This window comes from Telopea speciosissima, chromosome 3 (assembly GCF_018873765.1).
Source record: "Telopea speciosissima isolate NSW1024214 ecotype Mountain lineage chromosome 3, Tspe_v1, whole genome shotgun sequence".
NCBI lineage: Eukaryota > Viridiplantae > Streptophyta > Magnoliopsida > Proteales > Proteaceae > Telopea > Telopea speciosissima.
The window spans coordinates 53753258-53780369 of record NC_057918.1 but is presented as its reverse complement, the minus strand read 5'-3'; the positions used below and the strand labels follow the sequence as shown (position 1 = coordinate 53780369).

General features: G+C 40.4%; 1 long non-coding RNA gene across 1 annotated transcript; it reads right to left on the bottom strand.

Annotated features, from left to right (window-relative positions):
• Positions 1-357: 357 nt before the first annotated feature.
• On the bottom strand, positions 358-26909 carry LOC122656543. The gene is made up of 3 exons (XR_006332122.1): positions 26716-26909; positions 6826-6833; positions 358-368 (listed from the first exon to the last, which is right to left on the bottom strand). It is a non-coding gene; the product is annotated as an uncharacterized LOC122656543 (long non-coding RNA).
• Positions 26910-27112: the final 203 nt, after the last annotated feature.

Below are 27112 nucleotides of genomic sequence, written 5' to 3'. Positions count from 1 at the left end.
CAACAAGGAGCGAAGCGCGAAGTCAGAACGATTTCAAAAAGAAACTCAAGGAGATTGACAAAAAGATGAAGAGCCTAGACAGTGGGTCTGCTGCAAAGGTGACGCTCATTCCGAGGGGCCATCCCTACTCGGAGGCAATCATGAACGCGAAACTCCCCTCAGGCTTCAAACCTCCAAGCTTGGACAGGTACGATGGCAAGACGGATCCACACGATCACATTAGCTACGTCAACACCATGATGACGATATACAGAGGATCGGAGGCAAGAATCTGTGCGCGTTCCCCAGCTCTCTCAAAGGGGCAGCAATAGCTGGGTTCTCAAGACTAAATCAGGATCGATAAATACTCTGGCGGAGTTGTACACCACCTTCATTGCCTGGTTTCAGAGTAGCATCAAGCAGAGGAAGATAATAACCAACTTGCTCGCAGTAAAACAATGAAGCGATGAGTCCGTCCGAGAGTACCTCACAAGATTCATATAAGAGTCACTCGATATCAAGGATCTGGATGAAGCCATGGCTTACAACGCCTTGTACGAAGGGGTCTCTGACCATGACCTGGTCATGTCTATGGCCTTGGATCCCCCAACCAACATGGGAGAATTGATGGAGTGATGCAACCAGTTTGCCAACATGAAGGATATGCTGAAGGCCTGGAAGGCAACCGAGCAAAAGGCCCCAGAACAGAGGAAGAGATCCTCTCATGACCGAGAAGACCAGAGAGAAAAAGATAAAAAGCCTAGAGCAGAATGCCATATGGATCGAGATCCCAACCCAAAATACACTCCCTTGAACGCCACTAGGACCAATATTCTCATGCAAATACAAGACCAAGGACTCCTTTGGCCCCCCAGGCCAATGATCTCATGGCCTAAGGACCGGAACCAAAAGAAGAATTATCGTTATCATAAGGACACTAGGCACGACACTGAGAACTGCCGCCAACTGAAGAGAGAAATTGAGGACCTGATAAAGATGGGGCAGCTACACCGTTATGTGAAAAGTGAAGAAAGAGATAGAAGAAACAATGAAAGAGAAGGCCCAAGGGAAGACAACTTCGACTGGCAAGAGGGAAGACGATGTAGGATCAAGGGAGCACGCCAGGAAGAATGGTCTCTGAACCCCCTAAGGAACGATCGATGGGGACGAACAGTGGAAGGTATTCAACCCACTGGCCCAACCATTCTCACCATCTTCGGGGGGCTAAGCCAGGAATCAAGAAGAAAAGCGAAGGCCCACACCAGGTTTATGGGAATCGTGGAAGCCGGAAGAAAGAAAGTAAAGACCGCCCCCATAATCTCCTTCTACCACAGCGACATGGAGGGAATCAGTTGGCCGCATGATGATATGATCGTAATTAAGGCCATCGTAGGGAACAAAGAGATGCATCGAATTCTCGTTGATACGACCCCTACAAGCAACTGGGCCTGCTAGATGATGAGCTCCAATACAAAGGGACGTCACCGTATAGTTTTTTTGGAGCGTCAACACCCATAGAAGAGTCAGTCAGACTAACCATCATGATTGGAAAGAGCCTGTGCACCACCATGATACTGGTTGACTTTATGGTGGTAAAGGTGGCATCAGCTTTCAACACCATCCTAGGGAGTACATGCCTCAACAAAATGGGAGCTATAGTGTCAACGAAGCATCTCAAAATGAAGTTCCCCACAGAGAAAGGAATTGGAGAATGCCGCACGGAGCAAAAAAAGGTCTCAGGAATGCTAAGTCACCTTCGTCAAGCAAGAAAAGGGAAACTACCGAGGAGTAGCACTATCGGTAGAAATACATGATCATCGGGACAAAATGAAGGATCGTAGAGGGGAACCCAGGGAAGATCTCACAGAGATATGCCTTGACGAGGTAAATCCCCCCCCCACACGGTTAAGATAGGTACCTTATTGGGAGAAGATCAACGAGAGAAGTTGATCACCATTTTAAGAAGGAACGTGGACGTATTCTCCTGGTCAACAAATGATATGCCAGGCATCCCCAGGCACATCACAGAACATGCAATGCACGTTGATCCTACTCGCAAGCCTGTATAGCAGAAGAGAAGGAACTTCACAATTGACAGACAAGTGGCCATAAGAGAAGAAGTAGATAAGCTCAAGTAATCTAGATTCATCAGGGAGGAGCGATTCCCCACTTGGCTAGCAAAAGTTGTAATGGTCCCCAAATCGAACAGCAAATGGAGGATGTACGTTGACTACACCGACCTCAATAAAGCCTGCCCAAAGGATGAGTACCCACTCCCACATATTGATCTCTTGATAGACGCAACCGTGGGTCATGAAATGCTAAGTTTCATGGATGCCTATTCAGGTTACAATCAAATCTTCATGAAAAAGGGAGACGAGTCCTACATGGCATTCAGGATCGATAAGAAAAACTACTGCTACTTGATGATGTCGTTTGGTTTAAAGAACGCTGGGGCCACTTACCAAAGAATGGTAAATAAAATGTTCAAACATCAAATAGGGAGAAATATGGAGGTTTATGTAGATGATATGCTCGTAAAAAGCGTCAAGGCCAAACATCGCGTTATAGGCCTTGATGAAGTCTTCCAAGTCCTCCGAGCAAACCAGATGAAGCTTAATCCTGCCAAGTGTGCCTTTGGGTCATCTCAGGGAAGTTCTTAGGATATATGGTGTCACACCCCGAATCCACCCCCTGGGAGGATTCGATGGCTGACCCGAATACCTGATGTATTCGGAGACCACCAAGATCCAGATGCAATAAATACACATCACAAGCATAACACAATTTCAAGATAACACGTGTTACATTGATCAGAGTGCAGGAAAAGTAATTATTTACAAGTCCTTTATACATATTATTTACATTAAAGTTCCAACTGCTCGATATTCCCAAGTTCACGACCATTGAGCTAACATACAATTATTCTAAAATATAAACAGTAGAAACTTTTCCACCGGAAAGGGGTAGTATTTAGCAAAATAAAACATAAAGATAACGCCACATCATCAGTCCTTGTTCTCCAAGGACACCCTAATCATCTGCATGATTAGGGTCACAATCCTCCGGCTCTACACCGACACGTTCATAGTGGTCATCAGCCTCTGCCTTGAAGTAATGCTTCCTACTACTATCACATCCAACTGCAAGATAATCTAAAAGAAAATATTCTATGAGGGTAAGCTCCACCGAGCCCCGTGAATGAAAAATAAACCATGCATGCAGATGCAACACAAACATGATCCTATATGTATGAGGTTCAGTTTTTATTATTTAATCCACCTAACAACAAACCTAAGTCCAGGTAAGAAGGTACTACTACAATCCCAATACATGTATCCCTGGTGCGGGCTTCTAACCCCTTCCCGTGATACATCCATTGAGTTATCAGAAAAACCAGTCGACTTCGGCATCCCTTCCCAAGGTTAGCCAGACCAGCCTTCAATGTTACCACTGTGCTACCACTAGCCCTATTGACTGATGGGACAATTGACACCACCTGTCCTAATGACCCGATGAGTCTACTGACTGAGCAATGCCCCTTCGGGACATTAGCCTCACACATTTGTGGTATCCAACACCTTAACTCCTGTTGGCAAGGGTTCGTAGTACGGGTGATGTTGATCCCTAGATAAATGCCATTTTATATGAACATAGTATGAAGTGTACAGTGCTCCTGCATCCCATACTATGGCACACCATACCTTTCATTTTCAAGCCGACTACGACATCTATTCTAACAATCACATGCAAGCATGCCAACAATAATATCATACCTCAATAATTTCCATTTAAATCTCATAACAATAATAAAAAATAAGAATGAGAAATAACGTAATCAATTACCATATTATAGCACAACAGTTGTATTACACCTACATGTATGACATATTCCCACTCACTTTGATTACTTTCGTTCGCTTAGCTAGATTGGTTCTCGAGTTGGCTGTCGATAGGTTCAAAGATCGAGAAGCTATGTCCTATGATTATTAAACCAATACATGTGTGTTAGAAAGTGCCTAAGGTCATGTGGAGTCCTAGGGTTACCTTGGAGTGAGGTTAGGTATGGTCTAGGACGTGTTCACGAGTGAAACAACATCTCAGGTTGATGAGCCAGTCAACCGGGACATCGACCTGAGATGGCAGTGTTCTAAAAATTGAAATAATTATTCTTTGGTTGATGAACCAGTCAACTGGGACCCCAACCTGAGATGGTAGTGTTTTAAAAACTGAATTTGTATTCTCTGGTTGATGACCCAATTGACTAGGACATCGACCAGAGATGCACAACAGACCCAAAAATGCAGAAAATAGAATTTCTAATGGGGGTTTTGGGCTGAATCTACATTCAATTGATCATGGACATTGTTGCGTGATCATTACTATGAACGGGACCATCTAAAGCCAAGGTCAGGCTTACCTTGAAGTTGGAATCAAGAAATGGGTTTACTCAATTCCCTCTCAAGAAAGAAATTAAAAGAATCCATAGGTTTAGGAGAAGATTAGGCAATAGAGGGGTTTAGGGGGAACAATTTGATGAGGAAGGTAGATGGGTTTCATGGAATCTAACATAATTAGGTTGAAGAGAAGATGAGGGGGGTGAAGATATTACCTTAGGTTAGCAACCCCTTGTTCTTCCTTTCTTTTTCTTCTCCTTCTTCTCCTTCTTTTCTTTTCTTTTCTCTCCTCTCTCAATCGGCCTCTCTTTCTTTTCTTCTTCTCCTTCTCTTCTTTTCCTTTGTTTTGGTTCAAAAGATTAAAATTGTGTAAGTGGGTAGGTGGGGTTTAGATAAAGTCCTTGATTATTTAAATTTTAATATAAGTCGGTTTCTTAAGTTTGATAAGGTTTTGATTATTTAATTCTTAATATGAGTTGGTTACTTAAGGTTTGATAATGTTTGATTATTTAAACCTTAATAAGAGTCAGTTAAATTAGATTGGTTTTAGTTTTACTTTCTTTCTTAAGTATATACATGTGTCATTAGCTTACTTTGATAGGTGTCATTAGCTTAATTTGATAGGTGTCATTAGCTTAATAGGTGTCATTAACTTAATTTGATAGGTGTCATTAGCTTAATTTAATAGGTGTCATTAACTAAATTCTCACATAATCTAATCTCAATACTAATTCCTTAATTTTGTCTTTTCTTGTGGGATTTTGTCTCTTTATGCATTGAGCCAATCCTGACGTAGATATTTGGATTTTATGGGCCCCATGGGTCCTAGAATGTTGAGGAAAACATTCCAATCCATTATTCGGGGTGCGGCAGTGAGATCCCCGACCCAAAACACTGAGCCCTGCGCCTCTAGGATCAAAATCCGCGATGGTATGATTCTCTGGTTGATGCAGCAATCAACTAGTACATTAACCTAAGAATCTAGTTTTTTTGTTTTCTCCGTGTCGGAACATCCAAAAGTCAAAACGTTCCGGAAGTGGACCCACATGGAAATATTTATAATACCAAAAAACACCTAATACGAGGTTGGGGTTCCTTACCACGAGTTGTACATCTGCACGTGGATTTCACAATCGCACGGGGGAGGTATCTGTCATTTTACCGACAAGCGACGGGTTACCACCGGGATTCCTTCTTCATCTTCTACCCGTTCAAACATCAAATCAATACTCCGTAATGCACACGATGCCACGACTTCGGGTTTTGGATCTATATTCAGATTCGGGTTTGAGTTAATTTTTTTTTCCAGGCCGTAACATATGGTCTCAAAAAGAGGGATTGAAGCTAACCTAGCTAAAGTGCAAGCCTTAAGGGATATGGAAGCTCCCTGCATGGTCAGGGAAGTGGAGAAGCTGAACGGATGGATAACGGCCCTGACAAGATTCATGTCCCACGCAGGAGACAAGTGCCTACAATTCTTCAAGAGTCTCAAAAACCTGAGAAACCCTAAGGACTTCACCTAGACCGAAGAATGCCAGAAAGCTTTCAAAGAATTAAAGATATACCTGGAAAAACCACCCTTGCTGATAAGACCAAAGCCGAACGATGTGCTACTATTATATCTGGCAACATCTGTACTGGCAGTAAGCGCAATACTGTTGAAAGATAAGAGAAGCAACAACAGCCCATCTACTATGTCAGTTACGTACGACTGGAAGAGGAAATGACGTACTGAGAGGTCGAGAAACTTGCCCTAGCCTCAGTCATAGCCGCAAGGAAACCTCCAAGCACATAGTATCACGGTCTTAAAGGACCAACCCCTAAAGAAGATTCTGCACAAGCCCAATACGTCCTAATGACTTGTAACTTGGGCAGTTGAGCTCAGTGAATACAACGTAAAGTTCAAGCCTCGTGCGGTAATCAAGGGACTGGTACTTGCTGACTTCATCGTGGAATGCACCCGTGTGGAAAGCGAGCCAGAGGAGGAAGTGAGCCTGTGGGAGCGTAACCAAGCTCCAAGGACTTTGTCTGTAGATGGGTCGAGCAGGTCAACAAGGGGAGGAGCGGGGCTCATTTTGACAAGCCCTAAAGGATTCAAGATACAATATGCTTTAAGGTTCAACTTCCCAGTATCAAACAATGAGGTAGAATATGAGGCCTTATTGGCTGGGATACGTGTGGCCCGTTCAGTGCAAGTAAAAAAAGTCACGATTTGAGATGACTCACAGTTGGTGGTGAATCAGTGTTAGAGTTAAAATAAAACCGCAAGCGTACGGGTCAATCGTAGCTACAGGTCGAACACGAGGAGATATACGCCACTCTATTTAACTAACTTAAAAGTAATGCAAAGTGAATCAAATTAAAGTGTTAAATTAAACTAACGAAAATCAATGCATCCTAACTCTTAAGCATCTAACAAAATTAAGGGATTAAATCGGCGTCCTAACACATGAGCATCTAACCTATCAAACTAAAGCGAATTGAAAGGAATAAAAATGCAGCCACACATACTAACCATATAAAAAGAAATAAGGGAATAAAAATGCATCCACAAACCACAACCTTATAAAATTAAAATAAAAGAAATAGAGGGAGAAGAAGAAGAAGATAGAGAGAGATAGAGGAGATGGAGAATGAGATTGAGAGTTTAGATAGTAAAACCTGGATGTTCTTGCATGAATGTAATTGTCCTTGGGCAGTGGTAGACTGACTATGGGCTTGCACTACAGCTCCTTTCTAACCCATAATCCTTTCTTGGGCTGAAAAGAATAATCAACTGTACGGTGGGCTAGACGAATGCGTACTTGCGTTTCGTCACGTCCAACTTGCTCCAAATTTAGTCCTCTTTACAGCCATAGAAGGAAAAATGGCAACTTTACATGTAACTTGGGACATGCAGCTCCCGATAGTCCAGAATAGCCCAAAACCTAAAAAACACAAGAAAGCACTAAAGTAACTCTATCCAATGTGGTAAAATGTATGCTTTATGCCCTAAGATTTCACACATAAATGTGCTCATCATATTCCCCCACACTTGAACGTTACTTGTCCTCAAGTAAAGCAAAAAGAAAAACTAACCTAAAATGCAGAAAATCCTAACTCACTTTCGTAGGAATCACGGTTGCACTTAGCATGTGCAACAAGCCTTTAAACCCCTAGATTACCCCTAGTGGGCGAGTTGTGTCTCGTGGGTGTTTGTAGTGAATATACACCCAAAATTCAATAAATAAAAAAGAATGATGTAAATTTTTCTTATGGCATAAGTAAGATAGTGCACACAATCTCAAAGAAATACTCAACTAAAGATCAAGGAGCCAAAGGGTTCCCCCACACTTGAATTTTATCACCCCACATCAATTCAAGCAACTAGCATATATCAAGATTAAGGGATCTCCTCTTATCTTCTAAACACTACTCACCTTCAAGTAAACTCCCCATGGTATCGATGGAACCAAAGACTTAGGCATTGAGTATTGTTGACCATACTTTCTTTTTTTCCAGGCATTAAGGCAAAAGTTTTTTTCCTTTTCTTTTTCCACAAACTCTATTTCTACTCCACTACTGTTCCCTGAATGACATGGTGGAGCATACACTAGACACCCAAATACTTGGTAGCTTCGCTTTTTGCATGTATCTATGAAGACTTTGAGACATTGATGCAAGAGTTTTTTTTTGAGTTTCCTTCCAAGGAATTTCGATCAAGTCACCTTGCTTCATGAGGCACAGTGCCCTGTCTAGTCCTAAGGAATTCCACTTTCGTTTCTTTCTCTTTTATTTCTTTTTTTTTTTCATTTTTTTACTTCTTCCATTCACTTTCACTTTCATGCCTTGCCTTGCCACAAACAAATTGGACTCAACTACTAGCCAAAAGATCAAAGGGTCCAAAAACACATAGAGGAATCTAACCATCAAATGAAATAGCACTCATATTTTTAAACTCAATCCCCATCACTGGATACAAATCAACTACCATCCTTGAAAAGGGATTTTTTATTACTACGCATGCTAGGGAACCTAATTCCCTCTTTCTCTCGCTTTGCAATCAAAGAGACTTATGCACATAACCAAACTATCGCCACAATCAAAATTCACAAATAAAGTCCAACACAAACCCCCCCACACTTAAGTTATGCAGTGTTCGCAATGCATGCAGAAAAGAAAGAATAAGGACAAGGGAGAGGATACATACCAGGATATCAGTGGTCAAGGTAAAGAGGCTCATGGAGATCCATGACCGCTTCCTCAACTGGAGTAGGCATCTCTATATATGGCTTCAAATGTTGGCCATTTACCTTGAAAGTAGCTCCTGTACTTGGATTGAGGACTTCAACAGCCCCATGAGGATAGACAGTTTGAACTATATAGGGGCCATCCCATCTAGAGCGTAACTTACCTAGAAAGATGTGCAAACAAGAATTGTACAACAAAACTTTCTGGCTTACCTCAAAAGTTTTTCTCAAAATGTGCCTATCATGGAAAGCCTTGGTTTTTGCCTTATAAATCCAGGCATTCTCATATGCCTCATTCCTATGCTCTTCCAACTCAGATAGTTGGAGTTTCCTATGGGCACCTGCAGTGGGTAAGTTAAAGTTAAGCTTCTTGATAGCCCAAAAGACCTTGTGCCCAATTTCTACAGGTAAGTGACATGCCTTTCCATACACCAGACGGTACAAAGATTGACCAAGATCAATCTTGAAAGCTGTCCTATGGGCCCACAAAGCATCTAACAACCGGTTAGACCAATCCTTGCGGTTCGGGTTGATGGTTTTCTCAAGAATTTGTTTTATTTGCGGATTTGAAACCTCAACCTAGCCACTAGTCTGGGGATGGTAGGGTGTGGCTAACTTGTGAATGACACAATATTTTCTCATGAGGGTCTTAAAAGGTTGATTACAAAAATGCTTGCCCCGATCACTAATGATAGCCTGGGGAATACCAAAATGGGAGAAGATGTTCTCCTTCAGAAATTTCACAATCACCTTGTGGTCATTAGTCTTATAAGCAATAGCTTCAATCCATGTGGACACATAGTCCACAGCAAGTAATATGTACAGGTTACCAAAAGAGTTTGCGAAAGGCCCCATGAAATCAATGCCCCATACATCAAACACCTCAACCACCAGAATTGGGTTGAGGGGCATCATATTTCTCCTAGAAAGACCTCCTAAAGATTGGCATGAAGAACATGCCTTGCAATAAGTAAAAACGTCTTTAAATAGACTAGGCCAATAAAATCCACACTGTAAAACCTTGGTCGCCGTCTTATTGGGCCCAAAGTGGCCTCCACAAGCCTGATCATGGCAAAAAGATAAGACAGATTGTTGTTCATGATCAGGAACACATCTTCGGATTACTTGATCCGGACAAGTCTTAAAAAGATAAGGATTGTCCCAGAAGAAATATTTAACCTGTGAAAAGAAACGATTCTTATCTTGGATGGACCAATGTGCAAGTGTCACACCCGTAACCAGAAAATTGACAATGTCAGCAAACCAAGGTTCACTAGACACTGCCATCAGATACTCATCAGAAAAATTCTCGTTGACTAGAGAATCAACAGTCAAGGAATTAGGCAGCCGGGATAAATGGTCTGCAACCAAATTTTCACACCCTTTCTTATCCCTAATTTCAAGATCAAATTCTTACAACAAAAGGACCCACCTAATGAGGCGAGCCTTGGCATCTTTCTTCTGCACAAGATATTTGATAATTGCATGGTTAGTGTAAACAATGACATGTGATCCAACCAAGTAGGGCCTAAATTTCTCTAAAGCAAACACAACAATTAAAAATTCTTTCTCTGTGGTTGTATAATTAAGCTGTGCATCATCAAGAGTCCTACTAGCATAATAAATCACATGGGGCAAGTTGCTGATTCTTTGCCCAAGAACAGCCCCTATAGCAAAATCAGAGGCATCACACATAAGCTCAAATGACACTGTCCATTTTGGAGCTTGCATAATGGGGGCTAAGGTCAATGCTCTTTTCAATTGCTCAAAACTCTTATGACACTCAGGAGAAAAATCAAATGGGCAATCCTTTGCTTAAAGGGAAGTGAGAGGTCTAGCTATCTGGCTAAAACCCTTGATGAATCTTCTGTAAAAACCTGCATGGCCAAGAAAAGATCTAATGTCCTTCACACTCTTGGGTGGTAAATTGGCAATGAGGTCCACCTTAGATCTATCAACCTTAATCCCCTCTTTGGACACAATGTGACCAAGAACTATGCCTTGCTTCACCATGAAGTGGCACTTCTCCTAATTCAAGACCAAGTTCTTTTCTATGCATCTTTTGAGAACCAAAGAGAGATGATGCAAGCAATTAGAAAAGGTAGAGCCGTGAATAAAAAAATCATCCATAAACACCTCTAAGAAGTGCTCTACCATATCAGAAAAGATACTCATTATGCACCTTTGGAATGTAGCAGGGGCATTGCAAAGCCCAAAAGGCATACGTCGGTAAGCAAAAGCTCCATAAGGGTATGTGAAAGTGGTCTTATGTTGGTCCTCTAGAGCAATAGGGATTTGGTTATAGCCTGCATAACCATCAAGAAAATAATAATATTCATGGTCAGCTAGTCTCTCTAACATCTGATCAATAAAAGACAAGGGAAAGTGGTCCTTTCATGTTGCCACATTCAATTTCCTATAGTCAATGCACACTCTCCACCCCATTTGGATACGGGTTGGAATCAATTCATTATTGACATTCTCAACTACAGTGACTCCTCCTTTCTTAGGCACAATCTGCACAGGACTCACCCATTGGCTATCAGAAATAGGATAAATGATGCCATGATCCAAGCACTTTAGGATCTCTTTCTTGATTGTCTCTTTTATCACAGGATTAACCCTCCTTTGGGGTTCCCTAGAAGGTTTGGGACTCTCCATCAGATGGATATGATATTGAACAATGTAGGGGCTAATACTTTTAATGTCAGACATGGTCCAACCTATAGCTTCCTTGTGGTCCTTTAGAAGCTTAATCAACTCTTCTTCCTGAATAGAAGTCAAATCAGAAGTAATAATAACAGGAAGAGTGTGATCTTGCCCTAGGAAGGCATACTTGAGGTTGGAGGGCAATGCCTTCAACTCTAATGTGGGGGGCTCAATAATAAAGGGTTTGGGAATGGAGGTGGATAGGGGTCCAAGGGTCTCCAAAGGTGGTTGGATGCTCCAGACCTCAGATAAGGGGGTATCATCAACACCCTCTAATTCCTGCATACATTCTTGAAATCCCGAATCAAAATTAATCTCAAAGAACATATCAATATCATCAGGAAACCTTGAAGCATATGGACCTCTTCATCCATATCAGGCTGCTTACCCAACCTAAACACATTGAAGTCAACAGAAGTATTGCCAAAAGATAATTTTATGAGATCATTCCTGCAATTGATTAAAGCATTACTAGTAGCTAGGAATTGCCTACCCAAGATGATAGGGATTTGGTCCTTGAAGTTGGCAGTAGGTTGGGTATCTAAAACAATAAAATTCACAGGAAAAATAAATTTTCCAACCTTCAATAGGACATCCTCAATCATTCCCTTAGAAATTTTAACCGACCGATCTACAAGCTGAAGAGTGATTTTGGTGGGTTTCAGTTCTCCCAATCCTAGTTGTTGGTAGACATGAAAGGGTAAGAGGTTCACACTTGCACCAAGGTCTAATAAAGCATGATCAATAGTGGTATTGCCTATAGTGCAAGAGATGGTGGGGCTTCCAGGATCCTTATGCTTGGCTACTACTGGCTGTGAGATGAGAGAACTAATGTTAGCAGCCAAGAATGCCTTTTTGGACACATTGGTGGTCCGTTTTTGGGTGTATAAGTCTTTGAGGACTTTAGCATAAGTGGGGATCTGGGCAATAACATCCAACAAGGGGATATTCACCTGAACCTGTTTAAAAACATCCAAAATTTTTTCCACAGAAGGAGACTTCTTGCTAACCAACCTTTTTGGGAAAGGGGCAGGTGGGGTATAAACTCTTTCAGGGGTGGTCTCTTTTACTTTCTCAACAGAATCATTTTTGGTTTCCTTAACCAAATCATCTGGAATTTCTTCAGGTTCATCAGACGAACTTGGAACAGTAGGCACTACAACGACTTCTACAGAAGGGGGAGAGTCAACAGGAGTATGAGATGGTAAAGACTGAGGTGTACTAGCCTATTGATACTCACGACCACTCCTTAAAGCATATACAGCATTAACCTGGCTGGAGGGCCCTTGAAGCTGTTGGCCTTGTACGTCATTGAGTGGAGGAGCTTGGGTACCTTGTTGAATATGAACCTGATGCCTAGGATTTGGTTCAGGTTGGCTAGGTAACTTCCTTATTTCCCTCTCATGTAAAATTGTGACAAGCTAGGTGAGTTGCTTTTCCATAATGGTCATTCTTTTCTCAATCTCACCTATTCTTGGTGCCTCTCCTATATTGATGAACCCTGGGGGTGGCTGATAGGGTGCAAGGAGAGGAGGCCTAGCAGAATTCACAGAAGGTCCTAGATGAGGACGAGGGGAAAAGGGGTTAGGAGACATTCCTTGGCTTTGTGGTGCATAGTTGGGCCTTTGGACACCAAGCTGGCCTTGATGGTTAAAGTTGGATGGGCCTGCTTGGTTTCCTTGATTTCAGGAGAAATTGGGATGATTTCTCCATCATAGATTGTAAGTATTACTATATGGGTTATTTTGGTAGAGAACACTTACATTCTCAGTGCTGGAATTGCCCACCAAGGTGTTGGGGCATTCCTCCAAAATATGTCCAGGTGTTTGGCACCAACTGCATATTATCACTTGGTTGACCTGGTTAACCGGTAAAGAATCTTTAAGAACTATCCTTTTTATGAGGCTGTCAAGTTTGGCCTCCTTGGCTGGCATACCCTCAATGAAATACCCCTTAGTGGTCCTTTCAGTCTCTTGGGAAGATTCCCATTCCCTAGTCTTATCAGCCAAGTTGGTTAAGAATGTCCATGCATCATTTTCCTCAAAAAAAGAAGTAAAGCCTGTAGGACACATGGACTCTACAAGTTGCTTGGTCTGATAATCAATACCCTCATAAATAATTTGGCATAGCTGCCACAAGCCAAAACTATGGTGAGGGCATTCTAAGAGGAGGTCCTTGAATCTTTCCATGAATTTAGAAAAGGACTCTTGTGGTTTCTACCTGAATTGGAGGATGTCACTCTTAAGCTTATTGGTCTTGTGAAGAGGGAAGAATTTTCTCAAAAAGACAATGGTGAACTCATCCCATGTATTAATGGAGTTTGTTGACAGTCCATAGAGCCACTTCTTAGCCTGATCTTTTAGGGCAAAGGGTATAAACCTAAGCCTAACTGCATCATCAGTCAAATTCTGGACCTTATTAGAACACAGACCTCCTCAAATTTCCTAAGGAAAAAAAGCATCTTCATTGGCCATCCCATGGAAGTGGGGTAGCATGCTAATGAAGTTGGTCTTGAGTTTATAATTGTTTCCTGTAACAAGTGGCAAGTTGATGCAAAAAGGCTGTGCAGCCCTAGTAGGGTAAAATCTATCCTTAAGAGTCTTGGGTTGTTGGTCACCCATGGTCAACGGTGGGGTTAAGGGTAGTGGAGAAGGTGGTATTCTAATAAGACGATTAGATGAATCACGAGTCCATACCGTAGCCACCTAAACAGATATGAGGTCTCCTTTAGAAAAATTAAAGAAAAAAGTAAAAGACTTTAGAAAAAAGTACTAAAAATAAGAGAGAGCCCAAGGTAGACAGTGCATCTATCCCTTAAGAACCGAAACAATGGTTCCAAAGCTGTAAGGATGCCATATAGGTTGACAGCAAGGGAACCCATATAGTCTTCTATAGCAACCTACGGTCGACTCCAAATGAATTCTGATGTAGAGTGGAAGTCTACTATACGTTTATGTTTTCAATGCTCTCACTATGTCGCTTTCCTGTTATCTAGAGTGGTCACCTCTAAAGATAAGTCACATGCCAATCCACCCAACTAAGTCAAGATGTAGCGTCATAGGTAACTTAATCCTATGAGGGACACCAAAAGATGAAAGGTTGAAGCATATGAAGGACTTTAGATTGGGCGCACACTATTTGAAACAGAAGAGAAACAAGAAGAAGTTTTCAAAAACCAATTTTTTTTCTCCAGAAAAAGAAGAGAAAATAATAAACTAAAACACTTCGAACTACTTAAAAATCAGATAAATAAAATGGACAATAATCTCCCCGGCAGCGGCGCCAAAAACTTGTGAGAGTTAAAATAAAACAGTAAGCGAACGGGTCAATCGTAGCTACGGGTCGAACTCGAGGAGATATACGCCACTCTATTTAACTAACTTAAAAGTAATGCAAAGTGAACCAAATTAAAGTGTTAAATTAAACTAATTAAACTAACGAAAATCAATGCTTCCTAACTCATAAGCATCTAACAAAATTAAGGGATTAAATCGGCGTCTTAACATATGAGCATCTAACCTATCAAACTAAAGCGAATTGAAAGGAATAAAAATGCATCCACACATACTAACCATATAAAAAGAAATAAGGGAATAAAAATGCATCAACAAACCGCAACCATATAAAATTAAAATAAAAGAAATAGAGGGAGAAGAAGAAGAAGATAGAGAGAGATAGAGGAGATGGAGAATGAGATTGAGAGTTTAGATAGTAAAACCTGGATGTGCTTGCATGAATGTAATTGAAAAGCTTGAATACTTGCATAAACTTACCATGACCTCCTCTTCTAAATCTTCAACTCTTGTCATCAACTTAAGAACTTAGACTAGAAGGTTTAAAACCTAAACTAAAATTAAGAAATTACAACCCAATTGAAGACTTAAATTGAAATTAAAGCATAAACTAAACCTATTATAACCATTAAATGAAAATTAAAAAAAACAAACTAGAACTTAGAAAAGCCAAAAATTACAAATTAGAAGGAGAAGAAGAGAAGAAATTTTACTAAGTGAATGAGCCATTTTTACAAGAAAGGTAAGGGGTATTTATAGGGGAAGGGGAGAAGAAATAAGAGAAGAGAGGAGAAGAGAGAAGAGGGAAATGAAGGAGAAATATTCCAAAGAAAAGAGAATATTCTCTTCTCCTTCCTCCTTTACATTGCCTTGGCTCCTAAGAAAAAGAAAAAGAAATAGAAAGAGGGAGAGGAGAATATTGTTTACATAAGCCTTCTATTTCTAGAAAAGCAAATTTCTAATTCTAACTTGTGCTTCCTTTTCTTTGTAGATATCTTCTCCAAGCAATAAAATCAAGGCATCTTTGATTTTTCAACCTTCCATAGATGAGAAAATATCTTTCAAAATAAATCTATCCCAAGTGAAATTTCAGGAATGCCCTTGAAAAGTTAGAGGAGAGAGAGAGAGTGATGACTAGGATTCCACTCAACCAACTAATAAAATCCCCAATGTGTCCTCTAAAAATCGTGGGGCATTAAATGTAGCCTAATAAAAATTGTGGATACCTTGTGGGCCTTTAAAAAATATGGAATCTAGTGGCAGTGTGGGTCCCTCCATGTGGGTAGCCGTCCTTCTCTCTCTTCAAGAATGTAAAATTACCAAAATGGCCATGTACTTGCGGTAGATCTCCACCATTGCTTAGAAATATCTTCTATAATGTCAAAAATATCCTTGGACAGTGGTAGACTGACTATGGGCTTGCACTACAGCTCCTTTCTGACCCATTATCCTTTCTTGGGATGAAAAGAATAATCAACTGTAAGGTGGGCTAGACGAATGCGTACTTACGTTCCATCACATCCAACTTGCTCCAAATTTAGTCTTCTTTACAGCCATGGAAGGAAAAATGACAACTTTACATGTAACTTGGGACATGCAGCTCTCGATAGTCCAGAATAGCCCAAAACCTGAAAAACACAAGAAAGCATCAAAGTAACTCTGTCCAATGTAGTAAAATGTATGCTTTATGCCCTAAGATTTCACACATAAATGTGCTCATCAGATTCCCCCACATTTGAACATTACTTGTCCTCAAGTAAAGCAAAAAGAAAAACTAACCTAAAATGCAGAAAATCCTAACTCACTTTCGTAAGAATCACGGTTGCACATAGCATGTGCAACATGCCTTTATATATATTGGGATCAGTTCATACTTAAAAAGTTTTCCATTTTTCTTTTAAAAACTCATTACTCATTTATCTTTTTTTTTCCTAGCTCGGCTAGGTGAGATAGTCGAGCCATTCCCTTGATGATACTGCCGGACAATGCCAATACATAAAGAAATCTGTTCAGAGAGCAAAAGGAGAGAGAGGGATTCGAACCCTCGATAGTTTTGAATAAAAAATTATATCGATTTTCAAGACCGAAGCTATCTGTTGGATTTATGTTTCCATCAAACCCGATTTGGTCCGGTTCAATCCGATTTTACTTTGTATTGAGCCTTTATACATTTTGGTTTAATATTATCACATACGATATAAACTTTTTGAGAATTATGTGTCCATAAGTTTTACTTAAAATGGTAGTCACGATTAGGGTTTGGGTTGGGCACCCTTATCATATGGTCGTCGCATTGGGTATACCTAGACATGTAATGTCAGGGTACAAATGCGAGTACTCACATGATCAATGTGTTTATTGGCGAAGAATCTACTTTTTCGATTCTCTCATGTATTACTACCAGATGTAGGAAGGGATAGACATGTGTCACCGACACCCTTTACCTGAGGGAACCCTATCGTTGCAAAGTGTGATCGCATTCTTTGGTTCATCAATGACTGGACTAAAGCGACTCAAAGCCAGTATTCTGGGAATACGCAAACACTTTGTGAGTGAAGGAGTTACTCAACATGGTCACTGCTGCCAGATTGGGGAACACCAAGATTGAAGTTGTCTGTGTATGGTCGGATCGGAATCTGGATCCAGTGCCGTTTTGGAAATGGTTTTTGCAAAACCTATTTTACATAAAATAATAGATTATATGTAGTTATTTGAAAAAAGTGTTTTATCGTGTTTTGTGGGACCCAATCAGATGCACAAACACTCGTATATGGACATGTACTATGGAATGGGGTTTGGCAGTACAAGTGTATATGCCCTAGATTCCATAATGATGGTGTTGATTAGTGGGGGGGGGGGTTATACATGATAATTTATTATCATGCAGGGAGTTATTTAGAATTTGCTAAAATAATTGGTTCTTTATTTAATTAATGGATATGGTGCTAATTATAATTATCCATAAATTAAATAAAATAATTAATTATATCATTCCCTATTAGATTATGCTTCTTCACCAATTAGAAGCACTTTGAGTTTAAACAAAACTGCCAAACAAGGAGAGAGAGAGTCTGACTCTCACTGGGATTTTATTTTCCCATCTAGGATTTTTTAAAACCCTAGCATTATATAAAGAAGCCAAAAACGCAGAGGGGGCAGTGCTCCACGTTTTTCACTGCCCTCCCCCCCTTCTTGGATGTTTTTGGCCTCCCCTCTCTCTCTTATGATCTCTTCTTCTCCTTCTTTTTGCTCTCTACTTTGTTTGAGAGTTAGGGTTTTGGAAACCCAGATCTGCTTGAAGAACTGAAGAGCATCTAGGATTGGCTTGAAGAACCTTGGTTGCACCATTGGAGATTCAAATTTGTTTGCTTGGAGTGCTCATCGGAGGAAGAACCATTGCCTATTGGAGGAGCAACACTTGAGGCTCATCAGGTTAGCAATTCTATGTTAATTCCTATTGTTCTAATTATTGATTATTCATAGGATGTGAAAGTAACCCAAATCGATTATTTTTCGATGCGCATTCGGGTATGGGATGGATCCCGGATGGAATAGAGATGAATTTTCCATCTCTTTTGGGTTCAATAATTCCATGGGACTCAAAAGAGAAGGACAGAGCATTGGTTTATCAGACCAAACCCTGATTGGGATGCAGCAGGGTTCCCATGGGAAACCCTAAAATTAAAATAGGGCGCCCATGGGCAAGCATGGGTTAACCCAGGAGGTGCAATACCCTAATTGGTTTATAATTGGTTCCCCAGGGGAACCATGACATAATCACAGGACTGTAGTTTGACCTACAGTGTGGTATCAGAGCCACCTTTCTCACCCATGGATATCATATAATTAGTGTTTTAATGTAATTATCATGTATGGGATGCAAGTTGCCAAATTCTTGATTGAGTTTATGGAAGATGCACATGGGTGGTTATATGGTTGTTGTAACAACCTTCCCATTTGCACATGAGTAGTTACAAGGTTGTTAGAATCTAGCAATTTGCCCATGTGGTTGGTTATAATGACCGTGGATTTGATTGATTGTATTATTCCAATTATTAAAAAAATGTATCCATAAAAAAGGGAAGAGAAATTTTATTTAATTAATTTTTTTTTGAGGGATGTCGGGATGGAGCGCACGCTGCCAACCATCCCCACATGAATGCCCCTGCCCATGCCACCAGCCCGCGGCTAGCAAGGAGTAGGCTGTTGCCTGTGGCCTATGGCTTGTGCACCTGGCACGTGCGGCAGCCACCTGTAGCAAGCCACATGCAGCACCATGCATGCGCGCGCCCTGCGTGCAGCCCGTGGCTTGTGCCCTTTTGCCCTTGTGGTTTTGAGCAAAATTTTTCTGCAATGTTTTCCCTCCTAGTTTTTATAAAAAAAAAAAAAAGGGTTTTACAGAAACAGAATTTTTATTATTATGGAGGAAGAAGATGGGTGAAGAGATTTTTCTCTCCAACCACTTGGAATTAAAATGAGATGTTAATTGGTAATGGGCTTTGATACATGTTATCACATGTGATGTGGTGGTTCAATAATTGAAGAAATCCAGTGTTATGTTTGCTTACTTTAATAATGACCATGTTATAATATGATGTGGTCATGGGATTGGCTTTCTAATAAAATGGATGGTAATTTGATGTATGTGATGCATTGGGATTATGGGTGGATGTGATGCTTCTCTCTCTTTCTCTCTTTCCCCCTTTCTTTTTTATAAACAAATGTACTCCACCCCATGGGCAGCCCAAAATGATGGGTTGGTTTCTCCATGCAGGGTTTCTTTATTATGGAAAGGAAAGTGTATAGAATATTTTTCCTAGGTTTCCATTGTAATTTTAGAAGAGTTAGGACTCCCAGGGCATGTTGATGATGATCCACATGTGGCATTCAAAGCTTATGGAGATGTAAGTCACCTACTTTGAAGACGTGATCGGGCGGAGGAGATGATTGAGGCGTGGCATCCATGGCTTGATTGATGCACCCATAATTAAAAGAAAGTTATTAGTGAGGGTTCTTTAATTTTTTCTGATAAAAATGCCGCCATCCCATAATCACTTTTAATTGATGTTGATTAATTATGTTATTTGATTCCATCCATGATATATATGTGAGAGTTGCTTAATCCCTCTTTAATAATAATACATGTATGATATGGACTAGTCTAAGTTAGTAGACATGTCCATGGCCTCCTATTGAAGATAAATGTAGAGATTGTGTGATATGACCCCGCATACGTCGACAGGACATTTTCAGGCTCGTTATCACATGGTTATCTATATTTACCTCTATCTAGATACGTTAGGAGATGGATAGTAAGAGGGCACTGCGACAGTGGGCCATCTTTCATGATTCCATGATTCTAACTAATGCAATAGGCAAATGCATGACTTGGGTATATGTTAGCCGACAGGATCTGGGCATGACACCCAAGTGGCAAAAAATATTGGAGGCCCATGAGGCGGACAGCTTAGTCCACACTACCACGGTGTGTATAATGACTCCCGACAGGTTAAGTTATGCATGCAAGGGTTGTAGGTATCCAATTCATTTTTTGGATCATAAAGGAGACCTAAATCATGAAAGACCATTGATGTGTATGCTCAGTTTTTTTTTTTATCAATGGATATTAATATGCATGTGTTTTTACTTATACATGTGTTGATTATTACTCAATGGCTGTCGTTAATTCCAACCTGTTAACACTCATTAGGGAATACAAATTAAATGATACAAATTATGTTGATTGGTATCGGAGCATTAAATTGCTCCTGACTGCAGAATGACTATACACAGTTCTTGGTGAACAAATTCCTCCTCAACCCGACTCGAATGATTTTGAGGCATATGAAGGGATGCAAGATTTCCTCAAGAGGGACTCCAAGGCATTACTTTATATCCTAGGATCATTGGAAAAATTAGTTTTGGACTCAGTCAAGGATATACGCACCTCAGGCAGTAAAATGAATAAGCTTGCTGAATTGTTCAACAGGCAGCTGACATATGCACACTCTGATGTAGTGGGTCAGATCCATAACTGCAAGATGTCCCAGGGGACGCCAATGATGGACTATGTCATGAAAATGATTAATCTATTTGAGAAACTCCGAATCCATGGGGACTAATTTTGGTCTGCGATACAAGACTGATGTGATCTTGGCATCACTCACTTCTGCCTATGCACCCTTTAAGATGTCTTACAAGATGTCAGATAAGGAGATGGAGTTCACCGAGCTTGCTAATACATTGGTAAAGGCGTAAGCTTCCTTGAAAAGGACAAGACTGAGGTCAATGCAGCTGATATGAAGCCTTCTTCAAATGGGAAGAAGAAGAAAAAGGGAAATAAGGTTAAGCCCCTGAAACCCAAGGGTGGGAAGTCTGGCAATAAAGCTAAAGGCAAGTGCTTCTATTGCAAGAAGGAGGGTCACTGGAAAAGGAACTGTCGTGCATTCCTGGCTACTGTGAAAGACAAAAAGTCAGATGATACTGAAGCTACTAAAGAAGGTTCATGTGATATTTACGTTCTTTATGAGTTAATTTTTCTTTTGAATCGACCAATTCTTGGTTGGTGGATGGTGGTTTCACTGTTCACATTTGCAATGATTTGTAGGGGTTTAAGGAGATAAGGAATCTAGAAAGAAATGAGGTGCATCTTCGGATGGGCACTAGAGCTGAAACCATGGTGATGGCTGTGGGAACTTATATTTTAAATTTTAGTTCAGTTACTTTGGTTTTAAAGGATTGTTACTATGTACCCTCTTTTAAGAGGAAGATTATTTCAGTTTCAAAACTCGTTTTGAATGGGTATAGTTTTCCTTTAATTCTAAATTAATTATTCGTTTTAATAATTCTTTTGTGGCATCTGGATATATACAAAGTGAATTATAATTTCAAGATTACCCTATTAGAACGAATGTTGTTTTGAATGTTGATTTGAAATGGAAAGTAGCTCCAATGAACTCAACATATCTATGGCATCTAAGATTAGGTCACATTAATTAGGACCAAATCAGTAGATTGGTAAGGGATGGGCCCTTAGAGTGTTCGAGGGTGGGACCATTCCCTACCTGTGAGTCATGCCTTCAAGGCAAAATGACTAAGAAATCCTTTAGCAATAAAGGTACTAGAGCCACAGATCTGTTAGACTTAATACATACTGATGTGTGTGGGCTCATAAATATACAAGCATGGTATGGGTATGAGTATTTTATAATTTTCACAGATGATTACTCTAGATATGGTTATATATACTTGATGCGTAGAAAATTGAAAGCCCTTGATAAATTCAAAGAGTTCCAAGCCGAGGTTGAAAGATAGCTCGATAAACGCGTCAAGTCCTTACGATCAGATCATGGAGGGGAGTATCTATTAGATGAATTTAAATAATATCTCATATCGCAAGGGATAGTTAGTTAACTAAATAATCCACGAACATCACAACAAAATGGTGTATCTGAACGATGCTATCGAACTCTATTGGATATGATCCGAACGATGCTCACTTATAGTGAGCTACCTCTCTCGTTCTGGGGGTACGCTTTAGAAATAACTATTTATATCTTGAATAGGGTTCCATCCAAGTCTGTAGCTAAGACATCCTTTGAGTTGTGGAAAGGGCGTATGCCAAACATTCAACACCTTAGGGTATGGGATTGCATAGCACGTGTGCAAAAGCAACAAACAGATAAGTTGGAATCCAGGACTTCAAGATGCTTTTTCCTAGGCTACCCCAAAGGCACGATAGGTTACTATTTTTATGACTCGGTTGACCAAAAGGCCATTGTAAGTAAACATGTCACATCTCTGGAGGAAGAAATGTTGACCAAGAGGTCCAAACCTGTAGTCATTAAAGAGTTATTGGATAACTCAGGAACTTCACTTCCAGAAGTGAGACCAATTGACATACCCGCTGAAATACCAATACCTCAAGAACCTCAATGTAGTGGGAGGACTATTAGACCACTCACCAGGCTTACTCTTCTAACTGAAAAAGAACAAACATTGGAAGAGTTCCACATGGTGTCGGTTGAGTCGGATGATGATCCGATAACATACTTTGAGGCTCTTAAGGATGTTGATGCCACTAGGTGGCTGGAGGCAATGCGCTCTGAAATCAATTCGATGCATTCCAACAAGGTCTGGACTCTGGTCGATCCACCACTTGGCGTTAAGCCGATAGGATGTAAATAGATCTTCAAGAGGAAGAAGGGCACGGATGGAAAGGTTGAAAGATTCAAAGCGAGACTAGTGGCAAAGTGCTATACCCAGAAAGAGGGTATAGACTATGAGGAAATCTTTTCACCAGTGGCGATGATGAAATCCATAAGGATTTTATTGGCTATCGCCACACACTTTGATTATGAGATCTGGTAGATGGATGTGCAAACTGTATTTCTGTATGAATTTTTTCAAGAAGAAATCTACATGCATCAGCCATAGGGATTCTCTTCCTTAGAGGAAGAAAGAAAAGTGTGCAAATTGCAGAGGCCCATTTATGGACTGAAGCAGGCTTCCAGAAACTGGAACATCAGGTTTGATCAATCAATCAAATCTTTTGGTTTTGATCAAAACATGGATGAACCATGCGTTTACAAGAAGATCAGTGGGAGTGCAGTATGTTTTCTTGTTTTATACGTAGATGACATATTACTGCTGGGTAACAATGTGGGGTTTCTTTCATCAGTGAAACAGTGGTTGTCCACAACGTTCTCGATGAAGACCTTGGTGAAGCTAGCTATATCCTTGGGATCAAACTCGTGAGAGATCACCAGAAAAGGATGCTAGGCTTGTTACAGGCTATCTATATTGACAAGGTTTGGGCCAGATTTAGCATGGAGAACTCCAAAAGGGGAAGTGTCCCTTTTCAACATGGAGTCAGTCTTTCCAGATCTCAATGTCCTCAGTCTCAGACAGACATTGAAGAGATGAAGAGGATTCCCTATGCCTCTACAGGAAGGAGTCTTATGTACTCTATGTTATGTACGAGGCCAAACATTTACTATGCAGCAGGTATCGTAAGTCGTTACCAGTCTAACTCTGGACGAGAGCATTGGAGTGTTGTCAAGAATGTCCTTAAGTACTTGAGAAGGACTAAGGACTATTTCTTGGTTTTTGGATTTGATCAGTTGTCAGTTTTGGGTTAGACAAACTCAGATTTCCAAATTGACAGGGATGATGAAAAATCCATGTCTGGGATGGTGTATCTAATGGGTAGAGGTGTCATTGTGTGGTAAAGTGCAAAACAGAAATCTACAGCCGATTCCACTATCGAAGCAGAATACCTTGCAGCTTGCGATGCAGCGAAAGAAGGTGTTTGGCTGAGAAAATTCCTATCAGATTTGGAGGTAGTCCCTAACCTTGTCAAGGGCCCTATTCTCCTGTTATGTGACAACATAGGGGCCATTGTACAAGCTAAGGACCCTAGAGCTCATCAGAGGAACATGCAAGTGTAGTGGAAGTATCACCTCATTAGAGAGATTATCTAGTAGGGCGACATGAGTATCTCCATAGTGGACACAACTGAAAATGTGTCAGATGCCTTGACAAAGGGTTTGTCTCCTAGAGTGTTTGAAAAACACATGGAGGGCATGGGTTTAAAATGTATGGGAAATTGGCTTTGATGTACAAGTGGGAGATTGTTGGATTCATGTGTCCATCAAACCCGGTTCGGTCCGGTTTAATCTGGTTTTACTTTGTATTGAACCTTTATATATTTTAGTTTAATATTATCACATGCGATATAAACTTTTTGAGCATTATGTGTCCGTAATTTTTACTTAAAATGATAGTCACGACTAGGGTTTGGGCTGGGCACCCTTATCATATGGTCGTCGCATTGGGTATGCTTAAACATGTGATGTCAGGGTACGAATGCAAGTACTCACATGATCGATGTGTGTATTGGCGAAGAATCTACTTTGTTGATTCTCTCATGTATTACTGCCAGATGTAGGAAGGGATAGACATGTGTCACCGACACCCTTTACCTGACGGAACCCTGTCGTTGCAAAGTGTGCTTGCATTCTTTGGTTCATCAATGACTGAGACTCAAGTGAGTCAAAGCCGGTGTTCTGGGAATATGAGAACACTTGGTGAGTGAAGGAGGTACTCAACATGGTCACCACTGCCCGATTGGGGAACACCAAGATTGAGGTTGTCTGTGTATGGTCGGATCGGAATCTGGATCCAGTGCCATTTTGGAAATGATTTTTGCAAAACCTATTTTACATAAAATAATAGATTATCTGCAGTTATTTGAATAAAGTGTTTTATCGTGTTTTGCGGGACCCGATCAGATGCACAGACACTCTTATATGGACATGTACTATGGAATGGGGTTTGGCAGTACAAGTGTACATGCCCTAGATTCCATAATGATGGTGTTGATTAGTGGGAGGGTTGTACATGATAATTTATTATCATGTAGGGAGTTATTTGGAATTTGCTAAAATAATTGGTTCTTTATTTAATTAATGGATATGATGCTAATTGTAATTATCCATAAATTGAATAATGTAATTAATTATATCATTCCCTATTAGATTCTACTTCTTCACCAATTAGAAGCACTTTGAGGTTAAACAGAACTACCAAACAAGGAGAGAGAGAGAGAGTCTGACTCTCATTGGGATTTTATTTTCTCATCTAGGATTTTTTAAAACCCTAGCATTATATAAAGAAGCCAAAAACGCAGAGGGGGCAATGCTCCACGTTTTTCACTGCCCCCCCCTTCTTAGATGTTTTTGGCCTCTCCTCTTTCTCTTGTGATATCTTCTTCTCCTTCTTCTTGCTCTCTACTTTGTTTGAGAGTTGGGGTTTTGGAAACCCAGATCTTCTTGAATAACTGAAGAGCATCTAGGATTGGCTTGAAGAACCTTGGCTGCACCATTGGAGGTTCAGATCTGTTTGCTTGGAGTGCTCATCGGAGGAAGAACAATTGTCTATTGGAGGAGCAACACTTGAGGCTCATCAGGTTAGCAATTCTATGTTAATTCCTGTTGTTCTAATTATTGATTATTCATGGGATTTGAAAGTAACCCGAATCGATTATTTTTCACTGCGCATTCGGGTATGGGATGGATCCCTCTTTCCATGGGATGGAATATAGATGAATTTTTCATCTCTTTTGGGTTCCATAATTCCATGGGACACAAAAGAGAAGGACAGGGCATTGGTTTATCAAACCAAACCCTGATTGGGATGCACCAGGGTTCCCATGGGCGACCATGGGAAACCCTAAAATTAAAATAGGGCGCCCATGGGCAAGCATAGGTTAACTCAGGAGGTGCAATACCCTAATTGGTTTATAATTGTTTTCCCAGGGGAACCATGACATAATCCCAGGGCCGTAGTTTGACCTACATTATCAACCACCCAGCCATCTCTCCGAAAGACAATCTCTGTTTTATTTTTATTCTTCCAAATATAACATGGCATATGAGTGAATACCATCATTATCTCTAGAAACATCCCCTAGACAAGGAGATCTCATTTAACAGCCGACATGGTAACAATGAAAATGGCCCCTTCCTTAGTGAGATTATATGAGCAAATGCCCGAACCAAAATATGTCATTGCTATGGGAGCTTGTACTATTACGGGAGGGATGTTTAGTACCGATTCTTATAGTACTGTTCGGGGAGTCGATAAGCTAATTCCCGTGGATGTCTATTTTTCGGGCTGTCCACCTAAACTAGAAGCAGTTTTTGATGCTATAACAAAACTTCGTAAGAAGGTATCTAGAGAAATCTATAAAGATAGAATTGGGCCTCAACAGAAGAATCGATGTTTTACTACCAATCACAAGCTTCATCTTGGACGCAGTATTCATACTGGAAATTAGCATGTGTTTATGTTAATTTAATAAAGAAATTTTTTATTTCTTTCTCATTGAATGAGATCTCAATTCCAGCTACGGTTTCATTAGCTATCTTACAACTAGAATCCCTCTTTTTTTCGATCTGGTTCCCCCACCACCGCAAACCCCAGCTAGATTCAGGCATGATACACTTTTTAGTTATTGGGAGGACCCAAGTACTCTCTTTCGGATCTGTGAAACAACTCTCAGAGATCTTTTTCCATTTTGGAAGATACAAGAGCGAAACAATCAACCTATTGATATTGGAAGACCCAAAAGATTCTTCCAATGTATCATTTCTGGGTCCAATGGAATTCATAGGTATAGGAAGAAGCCCCATCAAATGGAGATTTTTTCTTTCGATCATATTTTGATTGTTAATATGAAATAGAAGGACCGCTACTACAAGCAGTACTACACCTTTGATCGTGAAATATCGATTGCTTGTTGAACCCCAAATTGGATACGTAATTATTGAAATAATTGTTGGAGACTCAAATGATGGATATGCAAGCATGATAATTTATATGCTGTTCTATATCTCCATGAATCTAGAAACTTTTGCTCGCATTGTATCATTTGGTCTACGTACCGAAACTGATAACATTCGAGATTATGCAGGATTATACACGAAAGATCCTTTTTTGGCTC